The following is an 18,403-nucleotide window of genomic DNA, read 5'->3' as shown; positions in this document are numbered from 1 at the left end:
GAATGAACTTCCATTCACAATTGCTTCAAAGAGAATAAAATACCTAGAAATCCAACTTACAAGGGATGTAAAGGACCTCTTCAATGAGAACTACAAACCACTGCTCAGTGAAATAAAAGAAATGGCCTACTAAGTAGTGGAATGTATCTGAAACTTTGATTGCCTTTCCAGGAACATGAGTTTGACAAACCAAAATTGGTCATAAACTATTTTAGCAACTTAGAATTCACCACATCAATATATATTTAACTTGGATTATTTTATCTTTTCTGTGATGAGTCTTGCAATGCAGAAATTGTAATAATGAAAGCTTTAAGGATGGACTCAGGAAGGACAAGGCAGCTCTCCTCTTCCCCATGAGTCCATGCTTAACATTGAACTTATGCCCTCTTGCATACCAGTTGTTTCCCTAATTTAGGTTCGTAGCACTAAGAACTGATGGGTTTTCATAGGTAATTTGACTTAGAACATGGAGTTCATTCAATTGTATATCTAAACAGTTTCAATATTGGCTTATTTAGCATGAAAGTTTGACAAAGTGTTTTCTTGTTATTCAATTAATTTTGTTCTACATGAGTAGAAGTTTTAAAAACAAATAAGTCTTTTCATTAGAGTTACAAGAATTCTTTTTTTTTTTTTTTGAGGTGGAGTCTTGCTCTGTCGCCCAGGCTGGAGTGCAGTGGCACAGTCTCAGCTCATTCCACCTCCCATGTTCAAGGGATTCTACTGCCTTAGCCTCTTGAGTAGCTGGGATTATAGGTGCCTGCCACCACGCCAGCTAATTTTTTCTTTTCTTTTTTGTATTTTTAGTAGAGACAGAGTTTTACCATGTTGGCCAGGCTGGTCTCAAACTCCTGAACTCATGATCCACCCGCCTTGGCCTCCCAAAGGGCTGGGATTACACGTGTGAACCACCACATTTGGCCAAGTTTCAGAAGTTCTTACACATCCAAATGATACAATTCTAAAGGTTCCAGAACCTGTATTCAAGAGGTCTTTTCGTGGTCCTTCCATCCTTTCAGGAACCTAAAAGACACCATATTCTAGGACATTTTGTGCTTGTGAAGTTTTCAGAAACTGCATCAGTATTAAGCAGTTAACTGTGGAAATGATGTTAAATAGTCATAGTTACACAATTGACAAGTAAATTTGGTTATTTCTGTGGTCTACAATTTATTGTAACTGTAATTATGATTGATAGCATGTATTTAGACATATTAGAATTTTAGAAATCCCACACAATGTTGTAACATATATTAATATTCATTAGAATATAACCTGAAGAAGGTTAAACATTTCTTATTTTGACAGTGGTTCCCATGTAACTTAACGTGTCAGATAATCCTGTTTACCCCTCTTTTGGATGCTTCAGGGGCCTCTGTAGCATCCCAAAGTTAGAAGTCAAAAAAGACTTAATTTTGAAGCTGAAATTTGATTTTGGGAAGGCTATCAAATATATTAAAGGTTTAAAACACTTGGTATTATAAAATGGAATTCCAGGTCACGATAAATTATTTAGCCAAAATAATTCAAAAAAATTTTAAAGGCAAAAAAGTTGACTCACTTATAGAAGACTTAGCTTTTCAAACAGTCTGTGTCTTTCTTTTTTTTTTTTTTTTTAACTGTAGTTTATTTGGAGGGGGAACAAGTCTTTTATTATCCTTTAATATTACATGAAAATCTTATTCAAGAAAGAATGCCAAATTTCATCTTTGTATTAATGTACTATTAATGTCAACCCCAATTTTTAATAAAACCTTATAGACAAATTCAGTCTTTATCAGTCTGACCATAAGGTGAGAGTCTCATAAACTTTTGATAACCTTTTACAAATTTGTATTAAAAAGCAGTTCAGTGCTCTAATAAAACCCTGTGGTGCTTTTATTCCAAAGTTCATTTTATGGAAATACTGAATAATGCTACTTTAAATTTAGCCAATATGTTCACACACAGTTTCTTTTACAAGATTAATTTTTCAGAAACCTTCCACAACTTGTTCAAAGCTTTAGCTTTATCCTTTCTAAATTAAAACAATCCTTTAACCCTCTAAACTAGGCAAAAATTTACATTCCAATGCCTTCTTATAATCTTTTACTAAAAGCACATTTCACTTTGATCACACAGCTTCCATGTAAAACTTTTCAGTGCTCTCAATTACATGTTACAGTGTTAACTCTTAGCAGTTTTTATTTTTGGTGGAAAACCTGGCAAGTAACTGATTTTAATTATGTACTAGGTGTGGAGCCTAGGACATCAGAAGTGCAGATAAAGTCTGACTCTTTCAAGCATAGTCAGGTGGCATGGCTAATTCCACATGTCCCCAGGCCTTTCCTAGTGGCTCCAAGGCAGTTAAGTTGGACGAGTTTTAGAAGTCAAAGAAGCAGTTTATTTAAAGCATTTTATAAATCTAATATCTGACCTGCCTAATTTAGACCAAGTGCCTTTATTTTACCAATAAACTTTAAAACTGTATTTCCCAAAGCTTACTAAAGTCACATGAACTAAAAGGCATTACAGTTTTTATTTTTCTGAAAAACATATTTGATTTAAGCACTCATTGATTTTTAAGCCAATTAGAGCTTCTTCATTTATAAACATAACACACAACATATAAAAACACAGACAGAAGTAGATACAGTAATTGTAACATTTTTTCATTTGCCAGTTTTTGTCAGTTTTGTCTTAATTGGATTACTGACTTCAGGATGAAGTCGTTTGTGGAGGAGGGCTAGGAAAATATGCAGTTTTTAGGACCTAATAAACAGGCACAGCTGAAAGGCAAAACAGATCCCCCAAAATTTAGGGTCCCAGTTTATACTGGATCCCCAAAAGAGAAATGTTATGGAACAAGACAGTGCCATGATCCTTACCATGCATTTGTTGCAGAGCAATCCAAAATCAGTTAGTTCTTTTTTGTGATCAGCCCATCCCTTATGGAAGCCTTATTTCTCAGTGGGGAATGGGGACATTTCCATACTTTCTAGCTGACTAAGAATGTGTTTCTCTGATTGAAACATGCAAAGAGCCAAGTATCCCCCCATAACTGTCATTTGCCATCCCCAAAAATATTGCCTTAGATTTTGCGAGGAATTTATCTGCTTTCAATTTCTGGGGTTTCATGTGGAAAATGGAGGTTTTTCCCAAAACCGGGTCTGTGGTGCCTCCTCTGTTTTTCCCAAGGAGTTCCAGGCTGTTAGAAGTTATCTTAGGCTCCCTCGTGCATGCATGAAGAATGGCAAGAAGACAAAATGGAGAAAAACGATTGAGTTGACTGAAAGCAAAAACACCTTTTTAAAAAATTTTTTCTTCTTTTCTGTTTTTTTAATAAGAAAAATAAGATCCAAGAAGAGAAAAAATCAAAAAGGACTTTAAAATATACCTATATCTTGGATATTCTATTTTAATTAAGCTGGCTTTTATCTATAGTGCTCTTAAAAAAAAAAGCCATTTTAAACTTCTATTAACCTGACTTAAGCTAGGCCAAACAGCCAATATTTCTGGGTTTTGAACTATTACAGAAGTAATCTCCCAGGTGAAACCAATAAGCCTTGACTAAGGTTATGACTTAACCAAGAGTGTATGAGGTATTTTCAAAGAGGTAGTAAGCAATTTTTACAAAATCTAGACTCTCCAAAGGTAGCCCAGAGAAGGAAAAATTCAAGATGGATGTCAGAAGTTGTTCATGGAGGGAGAGAGAATCAATAAATGGCAAAGGTCACACAGACAGCAAACCAGAAAGGACTCATTCTCTGAGCCAAGAATTGAAACCAGCCTGCCATTGTAAAAAGGCAAAGTCTTAGCCACTAAGCTATGGCACTGGGTAGTTTCCATTGCTCTTCACAGAAGATGCCTAGAGCAGCCAGTTTCGAACTTGCAAAGACTTTTAACTGCTCAAGATAATTTTTAGAACTATGACACGAACCCCACAATTCCTGTCCTGCAGATGGTGGAGAACAAGAGAAAGTACTACCATGTGGTAGTAGGACAAGGACATAAAACTAGATGAGAGGGAATCCCCATCCATTTTTTTTTTAATGTTTCAGACACCTGCAGCAAAGTTTGTAACTGACCAGTTTGCCAGACTGGCTTGAACAGTGAGCTTATGGAGTCCTAGGCCTGCATTCTATCCTGTAGTACCCCTTTTTATGGCAAAATGACACCAATTCATAGCACAAAGTACACCAGATTTGCTACATTTAAGACAGGTCTCACAAATCCTTTTTTTCATTAATGAAAACTTTGCAGAGGAGACTGTGATTTTTACCATTTCTACAGCTAGTTTGCAAAAAGAGAGGCCAGAAGTGTGAGGGTACCCTTTTGGAAGCATGTCAGGCTTCTGGGTTCCCTTTCCCTTAGTGATCCTAGCAACCCTGCTTGCCACCCCATAGCCTTGGCCAAGCCACATTACAAAGGAAAATTACCTTTTTCTATTTCTTAAAATCTATTTCTGTTTCTTAAAACCATAGGCAAAGCCTCTCAAATTTGCAAGATGCTTACAAGAGGTTACATGGGGTAACCAAATTAACATTTTCTATTCTGGCCAATGCAAAATACATGTGACAAAACTCTGCTTAGTGCCCAATATTGAACTGGCAAGGGTCAGACTTGCCTCAGGTTAGGCCCTGTCGTCCACTCAAAGTGAGACGGAATGAGCTTCCAGCCAGGAATTTCAATATATGGACTCTGGGCAAGATGAAAGAGCAGACAGTTGCCCTGAGTAACAGAAAAGTTAGAAAAGGGAAAAGAGAAAAATATTGCCTGTGGCAGGGTAGGGAAGGCAAAGAGCTCAGGGAGGCCAGAAAAGGACCTATCTGTTGCAGTAACACTGAATTAAAGTTCAGGTGGTTGCTTATCAGTTGTGAAGGGATCTTTTTTAAGAGTACCATCAGCGCGTTTCCCTTTTTGAGGAGAAAAATAGTTCCCCATGTCCCATGATCCTTTACATGCCAAATCCTGTCATCCACAGCCATCAGCAGAGTGCAAGGCAGATTTAATTTTTTAAATCAGTCTCTTACGGTGTTTTTTTTTTGTGAAGTTTTTAAAATACTGAAATATTTTTAGAAGCTTTTGCATACCAATAGGCATCCTTCAATGAGACTGATGTAAGAGCCTTCATTTTCAAATCACTTCAGTGTAGTATTGTTCATTTAAAATGTTGCACTGTAAATTATCTTTAGTAAGATTTTGCCATTTCTGTAAGACTTTGCTGCTTCTGGGGCTTAATACTTATGCATGTATAAGCCAGAACTCAATTCTTCAGAAATTAAGATGATGCCATTTTTACCACAAATATTGACTTTGCTGTCAGGTTCCCTTGATCAACTTAGCCAATGAATTTTTTCCTACCTAAGTCACAAGAAAAATCAAAGGGGTAGAACACAAAAATCCCTGCAAATTTCCAAAAGCCAAATTTTACGCCCCCTGTGATATTGCCATTTACTTGGGTTCTTTTTGACCCCATCAGATGTAAGAGGCCTCTAACTGGATCCTAGTCAGTTAATTACCAGATTCTATCCTGGACCCAGTCTAGTTTTGGTCACGACTTCCAAACCCAGTTTGGATCAGAAATTTGCTCAAAGAAACTTGGAGAGCTCAAAACACAAATCCGTGGAAATTCAAAATCTGAGAGAACATACCACTATCCCCAGTTGCTGTGAGAAAGCAACAGGCACAATGGGCCCAGCAGGTACCTTGTTCGGTCACTCAGCACTCCTAGGAGTCATTAGAAGCTCTACTTCAGATCCCACTTCTGATGCCATCTGTTAAAAGAAAAACTTTAGCCAAATTAAATTTAAAAGAGTTTAATTGAGCAATAAGCGATTCATGAGTCAAGCAACCTCCTGAGCCAGAGTAAGCTCAGAGACTCCAGTGCAGTCAACATGGTGGAAGAAGATTTATGAACATAAAAAGGAAAGTGACATACAAAATACTGTAGTGAGGTATAGAAACAGATTGGTTACCACTAGGAATTTGCCTTATTTGAACACAGTTTGAACAGTTGGCTGTATTTGGCCAATAGTCTGTCGTTGGCACAAGTGTAGGCTGTGGTCTGTTTACATGTCCACTTGTTATACAGAGAAACCTTTAGGCTGAACTTAAAATATGTAAGGAGGCAGCTTTAGGCTAAACCTGATTTAACAAAGTTATACAAGTCAATTTTATCATCTTTGGCTTTTGGTTTTTGGATTTTATCTTGCTTTAAAATTTTTAAGAGTTGATGAATACCTGCTTACCCCTATTCCTGTCTGGCCTAGAATATGTCGAAGAAAAGAGTCAAACTTTGTAAAATATTTGAAGAGATTTATTCTGAGCCAAATTTGAATGACCTTGGCCCATGATGCAGTCTGCAGAAGGCCCTGAGAACATATGCCCAAGGTGGTTGGAGTGGAGCTTGGTTTTATACATTTTAGAGAGGCATGAGACATCAAATACATTTAAGAAATACATTGGTTTCATCCAGAGAAGCAGGACAACTCAAAGTCGGGGGGCTTCCAGGTTATAGGTGAATTAAAAATTTTCTGGTTGATAATTGGTTGAGTTTGTTTAAGGATCTGGGATTCATAGAAAGAGAATGTTCTGGTTAAGGTAAAATTTGTGGAGATCCAAGTTCTTTTGAAGTGTTATAGTGGCTCCCCTTAGAGATAGTAGATGACAAATGTTTCCAATTCAGATTTTAGTTATATCTCTTTAGGATTGGGAGGGTCTTAAAGAAAAATTTTAACAGCTTTGCAGGGCCATTGCAAGATATGGCAAAGAAACATGTTTTGGGGTAAAATATTTTGATTTTCTTCCTTGTCTCATAATGTTATGCCAGAGTCAGGTTGGAAAATAAGTCATGATATATAGGATTAAATAAAACCCTTCTGATGAGAATTTATCATATGTAGGGCATGGCTCTCCAGACCCCTTAGATAGGAATGTGGGCAAGATTAAAAAAAAAAATCAGAATTTAGTCCTCAAACATTTAAATTGGCTATAAGTCTTTTGGCTTTAAGTCTGTTGGCCATAAGAGCCCCATCAAGGAACAGAATGAATCCAGGGCAGGTAGCTTCACCACCCTGGCAACAGGGAAAAAATTAAAGTTTGACTTTTTTTTTGAAATAGAGTCTTGCTCTGTTACTTAGGCTGGAGTGCAGTGGCATGATCTCAGATCACTGCAAACTCTGCCTCTTGGGTTCAAACGATTCTTTTGCCTCAGCCTCCCAAGTAGCTGGGATTACAGGCATGCACCACCACACTTGGCTAATTTTTGCGTTTTTTATAGAGATGGAGTTTAGCCATGTTGGCCAGGCTGGTTTTGAACTTCTGGCCTCAAGTGATCTGCCCACCTTGGTCTCCTGAAGTGCTGGGATTACTAGCATGAGTCAACAAGCCCAGCCAAAGTTTGACTATTGATGTTGCCTTGCAAACGTTTGCCAGAAAGAGCAGGATGTAAAGCACAAATAAAATTATAAGTCCCCCAACTAAGTAGATTTCTTAGTTAAGGAAGACCAAACCAACCTGAAAAACTAGTTCAGGCCATGATGGTAAGTGGAGTCAGACATGTCTCATTGTACCCTTCTATCCTTGGAGTTGAGGTACAAGTGAACAGCATTAACATTATAACTGACAAAAACAGCCTCTTTGTAACAAGAAGACCAACTCCAACCTGACTGTGGCATAACTTCACATGACAAATAACAGGCCCTAAAAGAAAATCAAAGTACTTTATCCCAAAATATATTTTTTTGCATATTTTGAAATGGCCCTGCAAATCTGTCTCTTGATAAGATTTGCATTCTGTAAAGAATCTCTCTCCCTTTCTAGGCCTCTCCAGGTAGTCTGACACCTATGATAAGAACATTCACATATATTCTTTCTGAAACCTGCTATCTAGAGGCTTCATCTACATGACAAGAACCTTGGCTTCTGCAACCTTCCCCCTTAACTGAAGCTGATTCCAGCTAGGTTGTACTAATTTACATTGTATATGCATTCACTTTTTTCTTTTTTTTTTTTTACTTTTTAATAGCAGCCATTCTGACTGGTGTGGAATAGTATCTCACTGCAACTTTAATTTGCACTTGTCTAATGATTAGTGATGAACATCTTTTCATAACCTTGCTGGCCACTTGTATGTTTTCTTTTGATAAATATCTTATTACATCCTTTGCTTGCTTTTTAATGTTTTTTGTTGTTGAGTTGCTTGAGTTCCTTATAGATTTTGGATATTACTACTTTGTCAAATGCATAATTTGCAAGTATCTTCTCCCGTTCTTTAGATGGTCTGTTTGCTCTGTTGATTATTTCTTTTGCTGTGCAGAAGCTCTTTGGTTTAATATAATCTTAGTTGTGTATTTTTTGCTTTTGTTGCATTGACTTAGTTATAAATTCTTTGCAAAGACCAGTATCCAGAAGAGGTTTTTTTTTTTAGCTTTTCTTCTAGAATTTTTGTAGTTTCCAGTCTTACATTTAAGTCTTTAATCCATTTTCTGTTAATTTTTGTATATGGTGAGTGATAAGGGTCCTGTTTTATTCTTCTACACGTGGCTGTTTAATTTTTTTAGGACAATTTATTGAATAGGTTGTTTATTCCTCATTGTGTATTTTTGTTGACTGTATTGAAGATGACTTGGTTGTAGGTATAAGGACCCTGTTCAGTTCCATTAGCCAGTTGGTATAATTCTGTACCGTCATCATGCTGTTTTGGTTACTACAGTCTTATAGTATAATATGAAGTCAGGTAATATGATGCTTCCATCTGTGTTACTTTTGCTTAGAATTCCTTTGGTTGTTTGGGCTTTTTTTTGTTCTGTGTAAATCTTAGAATTGTTTTACTAATTCCTTGTAAAATGATGGTAATAGGTTGACCAGAATGCATTGAATTTGTTTTATTTCCTTGGGCAGTATGCCCATTTTAATGACATTGATTCTTCCAAATACGTGGTTATAGGTTTTTTTTTTATACATTTGTTTCATCTGTGATTTCATTCATCAGTATTTTGTCTTTACTTGGAGTGTGGTTCTCCTAACACAGATCTTCCACCTCCTTGACTAAAATGAACATCTAGGTATTTCATGTTTGTGTGACTATTGTAAATAAGATTGAGTTCTTGATTGGGTTTTCATCTTGAACGTTATTGGTGTTTAGAAATGGTACTGCTTTTTGCACTTTGATTTTGTATTCTGAAACATTACTGAAGTCATTTATAAAGTCTAGAAGTTTCTCGTACGAGTCTTTATGGTTTACCAGGTATAAGATCAATAAGCAAACAGAGATAATCTGACTTTTTCTTTTCCAATTTGGATGCCTTTCATTTCTTTCTCTTGCTTGCTTGCTCAGTCTAGGACTTCAAGTAGTATCTTGAATAGATGTGGTCAAATTGGGTATCCATGTCGTGTTCCAGTTCTTAGGGAGAACACTTTCAACTTTTGCCCATTCTGTATGATGTAGGCTGTGGGTTTAGCATATGCGACATTTTTTTATTTTGAGAAATGTTCCTTCAGTGCCTCATTTGTTGAGGAATTTTTTTATCATGAAGGGATATTGAATTTTATCTAATACTTTTTCTGCGTCCATTGAGATCATATGGTTTTTCTTCATAGTTCTCTTTGTGTGTTGAATTACATTTATTGATTTCCTTATGTTGAACTATCCTTGCATCCTTTGAATAAAACCCACTTGCATGTGATGTATTGCCTTTTTGATGTGCTGCTTTACTTATGTCTGGTAACATTCAACTGTGAATATGTATGGCCCTGGGCTCTTTCTAGTTGGGAGATTTTCTAAATTACTGAGTCAAATTAATTACCTTTTATTTGTCTGCTCAGGAATTTTATTGTTTCCTGTTTCAGTCTTATGAGGTATGTATCCATGAGTTTATGTTTCCTAGATTTTCTAGTTTTTGAGCATATGCCCATAATAGTCTCTAATAATCTTTTGTATTTTTCTGGTATTATTACAGGAGTTATTAAATTATTTTAGGCAGCTAGAAAGGGTAAAAGAGTCCTCAGTAAGGCTTTCTCTTTTAATAACAAAGCAGCCCCCAAAACATTTCTTCTTTTAAAAAAGTGGCCTGAAAAACCATACCTGCAAGCATTGATATGCAAGCTACACTTTTGCATATGTAAATGCAGGTAGCTAAGAGCCAGGTCCACCCAATATGGTGGTTCCCACTACTTTTTCTTTGTTGCCACATGTACGGACATCATGGTGGGGAGTCAGGTAGAGGCCATCTGTACAGGTGTCATGGTGACCAGTTAGGTAGCTGAGTTTATAATAAAAGGCCAGTTTTATTGCAGGCTATGCGAATGACACACCTGGTCAAACCAATCCCCTGGACCCTATGCAAATCAGACATCACCTCCTTGAACCTCCCAATATAAGCGACTGCTTTCCCTCCCTCTATACAGGGGAGCTGCTCTCTTCTTTCTTGCCTATTAAACTTTCTGCTCCTTAATCCAGTCCACATGTGTCCATGTCACTAATTTTCTTTGTTCAAGACCAAGGACCCTGAGTGTGTACCCAAACAACAGAGCCGTATCAGTATCAGTTGGAATGTCACTTTTACTTTTTTTGATTGTGCTTATTTGAGTGTTCTTGCTTTTTTTTTTTTGGTTTAACCTAGCTACCAGTTTGTTAATTTTGTTTGTTCAAAGAGCCAGCTTTTCATTTTGTCAATCCTTTGTATCTTTTTTCATTTCAATCTCTTTTCGTTGGGCTCTGATGTTTGCGTTTTTTGTTGTTATGCTGGCCTTAGGTTTGGTTTGTTTTTATTTCTCTAGTTCCTTGAGGTGTGACATTGGGTTGTTGTTTTGAGCTATTTCTGTCATTTTGACATAATTAATGCTGTAAACATTCCTGTTAGCATTCCTTTTGTTGTATCCCAGAGGTTTGGGTATTTTTTTGTCTCTATTTTTATTCTTTTCAAAAAATTTTTTTGATTTCTGCATTAGTTTTTTTTGTTTACCCAAAGATCATTCAAGAACAGTGTTTAGTTTCTTTATTTATTTATTTATTTATTTATTTATTTATTTTATTTTTTATTATACTTTAACTTCTAGGGTACATGTGCATAACGTGCAGGTTTCTTACATATGTATACTTGTGCCATGTTGGTGTGCTGCACCCATCAACTCGTCAACACCCATCAATTCATCATTTATATCAGGTATAACTCCCCAATGCAATCCCTCCCCCCTCCCCCTCTCCATGATAGGCCCCACTGTGTGATGTTCCCCTTCCCAAGTCCAAGTGATCTCATTGTTCAGTTGCCACCTATGAGTGAGAACATGCGGTGAAAAAAAAAAAAAAACAAACAAACAAAAACCAAAACAGTGTTTAGTTTTCATGTATTTGTGTAGTTTTGAGATTTCCTCTTGGTATTGATTTCTAATTTTATTCAAAATTACAATAGGATTACTGTGGTCTGAGAAGATATTTTATATGATTTTGATCTTTTTGCATTTATTGAGACTTTCATATGGTAAAACATATGGAGTATTTTTGAGAATGTTTCATGTGCAGATGAGAAAAATATATATTTTGTGGTTGTTGAGTAGAATATTCTGTCGATGTCTATTTGATCCATTTGGTGTATAGTTCATTTTAAGTTCAGAGTTTCACTGGGGATTTTTATCCTTGATGATTTGTCTAGTGCTGTCAGTGGGCTGTTGAAGTGCCCTGCTATTACTATATTGCTGTCTGTGTCTTTCCTTCAGTCTACTCATATTTGGTTAATGAGCCTGGGTTTCCCGTTTGGGGTATATGTATTTTAAGAATAGTTATATCTGCTTGTTTAATTGACTTCTTTATCATTTTATAATAACCTCTTTTTTGTTGTTGTTGTTAATTTAATATCTGTATTATCTGATAAAAGTACAACTGCTCCTGCTCATTTTTGTTTTCTGTTCACTTAACTTTGAGTCTGAGTGTGTTGATTCATTAGGTGGGTTTCTTCTTGGCAGCAAATGGCTGAATCTTCTGTTAAATTCAATTTGCCATTCTCCATCTTTTAAGTGGAGCACTTAGGCCATGTACATTCAAGGTTTATATTGATATGTAATATTTTATTCCTGTCATAATATTGTTACCTAGTTTGTTTGGTGTCTCAATTGTAATTGCTCCATAAGATCTGTGAGATTTTTATTTATATGTTTTTTTAAACTTTAATGATTATTTATTTATTTTGGGACAGGGTCTTGCTCTGTCACCCAGACTGGTGTGCAGTGGTGCGATCTCAGCTCACTATAACCTCTACCTCCCGGGTTCAAGTGATTATCCTGTCTCAAGCTCCTGAGTAGCTGGGATTACAGGCACGTGCCATCACACCCACCTTATTTTTTTCTATTTTTAGTAGAGATGGGATTTCACCATGTTGGCCAGGCTGGTCTCAAACTCCTGACCTCAAGTGTTCCACTCACCTTGGCCTTGCAAATTGCTGGACTTACAGGCGTGAGTTACCATGCCCGGCTAACAATTATTTTTGATGCAGAGGTACATGAGATTGATTGTTGCAAGGGTACATTGCAACCAGTTAGTAAGAATATTACCCAGTGGGTAGACTGTCAACCCATACCTCCCTTTCTACTTCCCCAGTCTAGTAGTTTACAGTGTCTGTTGTTCCTATGTTTATGTCTCAGTGTGCTGAATATTTAGCTCCCACTTATAAGTGAGAACATGTAGTATTTTCTGTTTCTGTGTTAATTTGGTTAGGATCATAGCCTCCAGTTTATGCATGTTGCTTAAAAGAACAAGATTTTACTCTTGGCTGTGTAGTATTCCATGGTGTGTATGTACCACATTTTCTTTGTCCAATCTACTGTTGAGGGACATCTGGGTTGACTTTCCAGGCCTTTGTTATTGTGAAAAGCACAGTAATAGACATACAAGTGCATGTGTCTTTTGGCATATTGATTTATTTTCTTTTGAGCATATTCCCAGTAATCGGATTGCTGGGTCTAATGGTTGCTCTGTTTTAAGTTCCTTGAGATATCTCAAAACTGCTTTCCCCACCAACAGTGCATAAATATTCCCTTTTCTCCACAGCCTCACCAGTATCTGTTGTTTTTCTGATTTTTTGATAATAGCCATTCTGACTGTGTGATAGTATCTTATTTGGTTTTGATTTGGATTTCTCTTATGATTACTGATGCTGAGTAGCTTTTTAATTTATTTCTTGGCCACTTGCATGTGTTTTTATAATGGTACGATTCTTTTGTTTCCATGTTTACAACTTCTTTGAGCATTTCTTATAGGGCTGGTCTAGTGGTAACAAATTTCCTTAGCGTTTGCTTGCCTTTGAAAGACTTTCTCTCTGTTTCATTTGGCAGGATATAAAATTTGGGGCTGGTATTTTTGTTTTAAAAAGGTGTAAATAGGTCTTTAATCTCCTGGTCTGTAAGATTTCTGCTGAGATATCTGCTGTTAGTCTGATGGCATTTACTTTATAGATGATTTGATGCTTTTCTTTAGATGCTCTTATGATTTTTTCTTCATGTTGACTTTGGACAGGCTGATGACTACATGCCTTGGTGATATTCACCTTGTAAAGTATCTTCTAGTTGTTCCCTGAGCTTCTTGCATTTGTATATCTACATGTCTATGAAGACCATGAAAAATTTCCTAAAGCATTTCATTAAATGTTTTCCAAGACTTTAACTTTTTTCTCCCTGAGGTATGACTATAACTGGTGGGTTTGCTCATTTTTCATAATCCCATATTTTTCAAAGTCTTTGTTCATCTTTTTTGTTGTTGTTGAGATGGAGTTTTGCTCTTGTTGCCCAGGCTAGAGTGCAATGGCGTGATCTCGGCTCACTGCAAACTCTGCCTCCTGGGTTCAAGTGATTCTCCTGCCTCAGCCTACCGAGTAGCTGGGGTTACAGGCATGTGCCACCACACCTGGCTAATTTTGTGTTTTTAGTAGAGATGGGGTTTCTCCATGTTGGTCAGGCTGGTCTTGAACTCCTGACCTCAGGTGATCTGCCTGCCTCAGCCTCCCAAAGTGCTGGGATTACAGGCGTGAACCACTGCACCTGGCCCAAAGGCTTTGTTCATTTTTAAAAATACTTAAAAAAAATTTTTGTGTGTGTGTGTGTAGGTGAATTTGAAAGATTAGTCTTTATGTTCTAAAATTCTTCTGCTTGGTCTAGGATATTGTGAAAACTTTTGACTCTATGTAACTTCACAGTTTCAGAAGTTCTGTTTTTTAAAATCTGTCTTTCCTTTCACATTTTAAATTGTTTTTGATGTTTTGTTGTGTTTATTTTTTAACTTTTATTTTAAATTCAGGGGTACACGTGCAGGAAGTTCAGATCTGTTACAAACATCCACATATACCCTGTTGATTTGTTGCACAGATCATCTCATCACCCAGGTATTAAGTCTAGTACCCATTAGCTATTCTTCCTGATCCTCTCTCTCCCTTTTCCCACCCCCTTCCCTCCTACAGGTTCTAGTGTGCTGGATATTAGTACTGGGAGCACTATCCAGTGTTGGATATTAGACTCTTTGTCAGATGGGTAGATCGCAAAAGGTTTTTCCCATTTTGTAGGTTTTCTGTTTACTCTGTTGATAGTTTCTTTTGCTGCGCAGAAGCTCTTTAATTTAATTCGGTCTTATTCATCTGTTTTTGCTTTTGTTGCAATTGGTCTTCATCATGAAATCTTTGCCTATGCCTGTGTCCTGAATGGTATTGCCTAGGGTTTCTTCTAGAGTTTTTACAGTTTGGGGTTTTACATTTAAGTCTTTAATCTATCTGGAGTTGGTTTTTGTATATGGTGTAAGGAAGGTTTCCAGTTTCAATTTTCTGCATATGGCTAGCCAGTTCTCCTAGCACCATTTGTTAAATAGGGAATCTTTTCCCCATTGCTCCTTCTTGTTAAGTATGTCAAAGATCAGATGGTGGTAGTTGTATGGTCTTATTTCCGGGTCTTCTATTCTGTTCTATTGGTCTGTGTATCTGTTCTTGTACCAGTACCATGCTATTTTGGTTACTGTAGCCCTATAGTATAGTTTAAAGTCAACTAGTGTGATACCTCCAGCTTTTATTTGTCTTTTTGCTTGGGATTGCCTTGGCTATTTGGGCTCTTTTTGGTTTCATATGAATTTTAAAATAGTTTTTTCTAATTCTGTGAAGAATGTCATGGTAATTTAATGGGAATAGTATTGAATTGATTAATTGCTTTGGGCAACATGTTATTCTGTTTACACACTTCTATAAAGAACTACCTGAGACTGAGTAATTTATAAATAAAAGAGGATTAATTGACTCACAATTATGCATGACTTGGGAGGCCTCAGGAGACCTACAATTATGGCAGAAGGTGAAGGGGCAGCAAGGCACATCTTACCTGGTAGCAGGAGATAGAGAATAAGGGGGGATCTGCTACACACTTTTAAACCATTAGACCTCATTACAACTCACTTACCATGAGAACAGCATGGGGAAAACCACCTTCATGATCCAGTTATGTCCCACTAGGTCTCTTTCTTGACATGTGGGAATTACAATTCGAAATGAGATTTGGGTGGGGACACAGAGCAAAACATTATTCTACTCCTGGATTCTCCCAAATCTCATGTCCTCCTCACATTTGAAACCAATCACACCTTCCCAACAGTCCCCCAAACTCTTAATTCATTCCAGCATTAACTCAGACATCCAAGTCCAAAGTCTCATGTGAGACTAGGCAAGTTCCTTTCACCTATGAGCCTGTAAAATAAAAAATAAGTTAGTTATTTATTAGATGCAGTGGAAGTACAGGCATTGGGTAAATGCTTCCATTCCAAATGCGAGAAATTGGCCAATACAAAGAGGTTACAGGCCCCATGCAAGTGCAGAACCCAGCAGGGTAGTCATTAAATCTTAAAGCTCCAAAATAATCTCCTTGGACTCCATGCCACACTGACACAAGGCATGGCCTCCCAATACCTTGGGCAGCTCCACCCCAGTGGCTCTGCAGGATACAGCCCCTATTGCTGCTTACTGGGACTAGCGCTGAGTGCCTTTGGCTTTTCCAAGTGCATGGTGCAAACTGTCAGTGGATCTACCATTCTGGGGTCTGGAATATGGTGGCCCTCTTCTCACAGTTCCACTAGGCAGTGCTCTGGTGGGGACTCTCTGTGGGGTCTCCAACCCCACATTTCCCTTCTGCACTGCCCTAGTAGAGCTTCTCCATGAGTGCTTTGGCCCTGCAGCAGAATTCTGCCTGGACATCCAGGCATCTCCATACATCCTCTGAAATCTAGGTATAGGCTCCTAAACTGTTGCCTTCTGTGCACCCACAGGCTTAACAGCATGTAGAAGCCACCAAAGCTTGGGACTTGTACCCCCTGAAGCCAGTGTCTGAGCTCTACCTTGGCCTCTTTTAGCCACAGCTGGAGCTGGAGCAGCTGGGACGCAGGGCTCCATGTCCCAAAGCTGCACAAAGTAGTGAGCTCCTGGGTACAGTCAACAAAACTATTTTTTTCTCTTAGGCTTTCAGACCTTTGATGGGAGGAGATGCCATGAAGATCTTTGAAATGCCCTGAAGACATTTTTTCCTGTTGTCTTGGTTATTAATATTCACCTTCTCTTATGCAAATTTCTACAGCCAGTAGCTTGAGTATCTCCCCAGAAAATGCATTTTATTTCCTAACACATGGTCAGGCTGCAAGTTTTCCAAACTTTTATGCTCTTTTTTTTTTTTTTTTTAACATAAGTTCCAATTTCAGACCATCTCTTTGTGAAGACACATGACCATACACGTTAAGAAACAGTCAGGTCATGGCTGGGCGCGGTGGCTCACGCCTGTAATCTCAGCAGTTTCAAAGGCTGAGGCGGGTGGATCACAAGGTCAGGTGTTCAAGACCAGCCTGGCCAACATGGTGAAACCCTGTCTCTACTGAAAACAGAAAAATTAACCAGGTATGGTGGTGTGTGCCTATAATTCCAGCTACTCAGGAGGCTGAGGCAGGAGAATCGTTTGAACCCGAGAGGCGCAGGTTGCAGTGAGCCAAGATCACTGCACTCTAGTTTGGGTGACAGAGCTATATGCAGTCTGAAAAATAAACAAATAAACAGCCAGGTTATATCTTGAATGATTTGCTGCTTAGAAAGTTCTTCTGGGATGGGCACCATGGCTCCTGCCTATAATCCCACAGTTTTGGAGGCTGAGGTGGTTGGATCACTTAAGGTCAGGAGTTTGAGACCAGCCTGGCCAACATGGGGAAATGGTATCTCTACAAAACATACAAAAATTAGCTGAGTGTGGTGGCATATGCCTGTATTTCTCAGCGGGAGGCTGAGACATGAGAATTGCTTGAACCCAGCAAGTGGAGACTGCAGTGAGGTGAGATCACACCACTGCACTCTAACCTGGGTGACAGAGCAAAACTCTCTCAGAAAAAAAAAAAAAAATTCTTCTGCAAAGATACCCCAAATCATCTCTCTGAAGTTCCAAGTCCCATAGTTCTCTAGTTTAGGGGAAAATGCTGCCAGTCTCTTCTAAAGCATAGCAAAAGTGATTTTATTTTTGTGGCAGTTGTGAATGAGATTTAATTTATGATTTGGCTCTTGGCTTGCCTGTTGGTGTTTGGGAGTGGTGGTGAATTTTGCAGATGGCTTTTATGTTCTGAGACTTTGCTGAAGTTGCTTATGAGCTTTTGCTGTGAAGCTGTTGGGCTGGGATGATGAGGTTCTGTTGAAATAGAGTCATGTCATCTGCAAACAAAGATAGTTTGACTTCTCTTTATATTTGAATACCCTTCATTTCTTTCTCTTGCCTGATTGCCCTGTCCAGAACTTCCAATACTATGTTGAACAGGACTGGTGAGAGAAGGCAACTTTCTCTTGTGCCAGTTTTCAAGGGGAATGCTTGTATCTTTTGCCTATTTACTATAATATTGGCTGTGGGTTTGTCATATATAGCTTTTATTTTGAGGTATGTTCTTTCAATACCTGGTTTATTGAAAGTTTTTAACATGCAAGGATGTTGAATTTTATCAAAGGCATTTTCTGCATCTGTTCAGATAATCATGTGGTTTTTATATCTAGTTCTGTTTATGTGATGAATCACATTTGATTTGTGTGTGTTAAACCAGCTTTGCATCCTGGGAATGAAGTCAGCTTGATTGTGGTGGATAAGCTTTTTGCTGTGGTAGATAAGCTTTTTTGCAGTGCTGGTGGATTCAGTTTGCTGGTATTTTGTTGAGGAATTTTGCATCGATCTTCTTCAAGAATATTGGACTGAAGTTTTTTTTTGGACTGAAGTTTTCTTTTGTTACATCTCTGCCAGGTTTTGGTGTACTGGCCCCATAGATTGAGTTAGGGAGGAGTCCCTCCTTTTTAGATTTTTGGAATAGTTTCAGATGGTACCAGCTCTTCTTTGTACCTTTGTACCTCTGGTAGTATTCAGCTGTGAATTCATCTGGTCCTGGGCTTCT

The sequence above is a fragment of the Colobus angolensis genome, unplaced genomic scaffold (genome assembly GCF_000951035.1).
Source record: "Colobus angolensis palliatus isolate OR3802 unplaced genomic scaffold, Cang.pa_1.0 Scaffold588, whole genome shotgun sequence".
In the NCBI taxonomy this organism is placed as follows: domain Eukaryota; kingdom Metazoa; phylum Chordata; class Mammalia; order Primates; family Cercopithecidae; genus Colobus; species Colobus angolensis.
This window is presented reverse-complemented; position numbering follows the sequence as displayed.